This window comes from Arachis hypogaea, chromosome 10, assembly GCF_003086295.3.
Source record: "Arachis hypogaea cultivar Tifrunner chromosome 10, arahy.Tifrunner.gnm2.J5K5, whole genome shotgun sequence".
Classification (NCBI taxonomy): domain Eukaryota; kingdom Viridiplantae; phylum Streptophyta; class Magnoliopsida; order Fabales; family Fabaceae; genus Arachis; species Arachis hypogaea.
The window spans coordinates 23,458,153-23,462,575 of NC_092045.1; the positions used below are offsets into that span (position 1 = coordinate 23,458,153).

The following is a 4,423-nucleotide window of genomic DNA, read 5'->3' on the forward strand; positions in this document are numbered from 1 at the left end:
TGTTCCTTGCTAATTAGTCAAGTGGAAATATGGATATTGAATGCCTAGGACCTAAGGAGCGAGAAATTTGCGACCGTTTAACAACTGACATACTTCGTTCGCTGATTTCAAGTCGCTGATTAGCGGACGAAATACATTTATCTCTAAGTTGTCGCAAATTTAATTTAGCAAGCAACTTGGCAATTGCAATCTTGTCGCAAAGCAAAAGCTATATCCTACCTATTTTGTAGCAAATTACTCGCTAATATCGTTAGAATCTGTTGTAGAGTTATAACAAATCTAAAGCTAACCAAAAAAATGTTAGAAGTAACTGGTCGCAATTGAGTCACTAATCAAAAGCTTATTTAGTGAGGAATTAGCAACCGCTTAACAACTGATAGAATTTCCTCACTTTGTTCATGTTACTACTAATTTGTGAGGAAATACGTTAGTCGTCCTTTTTATGTCCTTATTTCATATTGCTACTAATCCTTAACCTCTATATAAATCCTTGAAAAATTCATGAAAAGTTTGAAGCAAATTTGTCAAACACTCTAATGTATTTTGTCACAGCGTTGTCACTAATTTAAAGTTATTTTAAACGAGAGAATAATTAAAGTTCCAAAGTCGTGACTAATAATTATCTAGCTAATTTTTAATAACTAATAACTTACAATATTCAAGCAAGATGTCAATTTTCAAAAATTTCACAAACAATTTAAATCAAAAACTTTTTTTTAAGAAAGATTTTTTTTCCCAATTAGATCACAACCTTGTCGTTGTTTTTCATGGAAAGTTTGCTATTAATTTGAATCGAAGTTTAAATTAATATAATTTAAAGACAAATTTAAAAATTTAATGTCTTTAGAAAATAGGAGTATAATAATGTTGATAATTTTCAATCACAAAATATACTTAAAAAATATATAATAGATAAGAGAATTAAATTGTTATATATGAGAATTTTTAATAAGTTGGCCAATTTCCATACCAAACGGATGCTTCTTTTTTATTTTTTTAATAAGTTAGTACATTTTTTTTGGATTTAACTTGAAATTTGACAAACCCCTAAAAAAAAGTAATACGGTAAACTTAAAAATATTTTTTTGTGCTAATATTATTTTTTTAAATTTACTCACCCAAAAAAAATTGAAGTTTTTTTTAATATTTAAAAAAAAACAAAAAGGTTAACCGCTGTGAGATCTTGCCATAAATGGTTCGAGATAGCCAGAAAATTGAAGCCCATAAATAAAAAAATTAGAGTTAATACTCATTTTGCCCTCTAAAATTTGAGGTCAGACTCAATTTAACCCTCAAAATTTTAATTGACTCAAATTGGACCCTAATGCGAATTACTACTAGATCAGAAACTAATGTGAGTTACTGTTGTAAATTTTGGGGTTCAAATTAAGTTAATTGTAATTTTAAGGATCAATCCTCAAGTTTTAGAAGCCAAATTGAATATTAACTCAATTTTTCAATAACTAAATTACATTGATACAAGAAGTAATCAATACCTATGTATAGGAATAGATTCAAGAATATATATATATATATATATATATATATATATATATATATATATATATATATATATATATAATGACTATATTTGTATTTATAATAAAATTTAATAAATAATACTAACAAATATATTAGAATATGTGGGTTAAATAATATAGAAGAGCTATTAAATATTTTACATGAATGATTAAGATTAAACTAAAAAGTCATAAAAAATTTATAAAATATAAAAATATTTTTAAATTAAAAGTGTAATATTAATTATTTTAGTTTATTTATTTTAAGAGAAAATCATTAACATTTACATAAATATTTTTGTGTTTATTAAAAAATCTTATAAAAGATTTCTTAAAATTTAAATTTTTTTCAAAAAATTCAAAACAAAAATTTGAAAAGAAAAGAAAAAAATTAGCAACTCAACAAATAAAACAAGTTATACTAATCTAAAAAAGCGTTTAATTTTAAAAATTGAAAACGCGCGTGTTTTCCATTTGAGAGTGTTTAAAACCAATCCAAACTGAAGAACCGAACCAACAAAACCCTGAAAATATCCTTTCTGTGACTAAACCTAATCCTAACACATCACTAACATACACACAATGCCGCACTCACAAACGACACAAATCACCCTCTTCGCTCTCTCACAATCGTTCCCTCACTCACTCACTCACAATCGTTTCCTCACTCAGAGCGCTGCATACACACAGCGTCACTGCCGCTGGAAGTAGCGCTGCTGCTACTGTTGTCTCGCACAGAAGAGCGAGCCCTTCTTCCTACACCTTTTGTCTCCGACAACCGAATTCCCATCATGCTCCAGCCATTTGGGCCTTCGTCTCTGGTTTTTGGTTTGCTGTCGTTGAAGCCATGCTGTTCGTCTGACCCTTCATCTACGTCGTTGAAGTCGTGACGTCCCTCTAGTGTTTCGTCTTCCTCACAGCCACTGATGCACCATCGTATCTTCGTTTCCAGCCCCGTCATCTCCATCGTCTCACCATCTAGTGTCTCCGTCATCCTCCCCTGCATCTGGAAACTGTAATGGAGTCTCATCTTGCTAAACTTTTAATTATTCGATTTTTTATTATAATTTTCTGATTATTTATGCTTATTGATATTTGGTTCTTTCTAAATTCTTTTTCTTTTATTTGGTTATGTTTTAATTTTTTGCTATGAATTGAAAAACAGAGATAACATCTTATTGAATGTAATATATATAAATTGTTAAAATGAGATTCAATACTTAGATTATTGAAATGAGATCAATACAACCAAATTATTGTGGTTTTCATTGTTTTCAATTTCATTGTTTTCAATGTTGTCTATGCGCCGCAGCCGCACAAATCCCATGCCTCCTCCCAAAAACAAACACTAATCACTAATCAGTCTCCTCTCTCACTTTTAAAGCACTCCCATAGTCCCATTCACACTCATCTCCTCTCTCAAAAGTCAGTCTCGTCTATTAGTCTCAGTGTCACAAATGCCGCCTACTATTTCTTCTCATTGACGCCACCTCTGTTCAGTCACAGCGCCACTTCCTCTTCTCATTGATGCCTTCTCCTCCTCTCAATGACGCCGCCGCCTCTTCCTCTTAGTGACGCTACTATCGTTGTCTTCTCCGTCACGAAGCCGCCCTCCTCCTCGCCTCCTCACGCAACTGTCATCTTAAAGGTTCAGCCTTGTTTTTTATATATTTTTGTTATTTATTAAATTTGTCTTTTTTTACTAATCTATTTTTGTTATGTTTTGTTAAGTTTTGTCTTGTTTTTTATCTGTTTTTTTTATACTATGTTAGATTTTGTCTTGCTTTTGGATATTTTTTGTTTCAATTTGTTAAATTTTTTATTTTTGTGAAAGTTCTATTTATGTTATTCATCTTATCACTCCATCCTCTCTGATCTAAGGTATTTTCTCCTGCACCGAAATTTCTACGAAACAATAACAGGTAATTTTTTTAAGAAATAATACTTGTATAATTTTTTGTGTATATTCTTTATATATTATTTTTATATGGGATATATTAGTCAACAAGTATTACTGTAGCGTTAAAATTGTTCTTAATTTTACTATGTTGTTAACTTATTATGTTTTAATAAGTTCAGTTCTTTATTAGGTTTTCTTTTATCTACAAGCATTATTTAGTTTTACTAGTTGTTAACTTATTATATGTTATTAATATTTATTGTATTTTTTTTGTATCAGACCTTGAGCCAATTCCTCAGGTGACAGATGAGGATGATTCTGCAAATGAATCTAATTAATACTCCACTTCTCAACTTATTATGTTATTTGTCTTTGTATCTTGAGGATTTATGATTTATTGAGACTTTATATGTTAATGTTTATATTGAGACTTTATATATTATTGTTTTTACTAGAATTATGTACACTGAATTACTATTGTTGATATTTATGTTCTTGTTGATGGGATTATTATTATGCATATTCACATCAGGCATCAGCATTATTATTGTGAAGTATTGCATTTACTTTGTGCAATTTAAAAATCACAAATCCAATCCAAACTACACTATACCATTTGATATTGGATCGAATTTTTTAGAAAACACCATCCAATCAAAACCGCACGCATAGAAATTAAGCATTCGAATCGGATGATTTTTTATCTTGAAAATTGATCCAAACTGCACTACGAACACCCTATCTATTGATGATGGTGATAAATTAAAGATTTCATTGCGACTGAAACATTTGTGAGATACCTATCAATTTGTTACTAGTTTTAAAAGAATTTGCGATGACATTTGCGATAGTATTATAACTAATTGACTACATATTATTTCCTAGCAAATTAGCGACTACTTCATAACTCTACTTTCTCATTTAGAATAGCTTTGATTTAGCAATAAAATTCCTACATATTTGATTAAGGAATTTCAAAGATTAGCTATAGATTTGCAACAAA

General features: G+C 29.6%; 1 long non-coding RNA gene across 2 annotated transcripts; it reads left to right on the forward strand.

Annotated features, from left to right (window-relative positions):
* The first annotated feature begins 2,125 nt into the window (after positions 1-2,125).
* Positions 2,126-3,930, forward strand: LOC140175826 (uncharacterized). Of its 2 annotated transcripts, XR_011866519.1 has the most exons (3): positions 2,126-2,535; positions 2,833-3,168; positions 3,700-3,930. It is a non-coding gene; the product is annotated as an uncharacterized lncRNA (long non-coding RNA). The 2 variants fall into 2 exon arrangements; XR_011866518.1 differs by lacking the exon at positions 2,126-2,535 and having other exon boundaries at positions 2,797-3,168.
* The last annotated feature ends 493 nt before the right edge of the window (positions 3,931-4,423 follow it).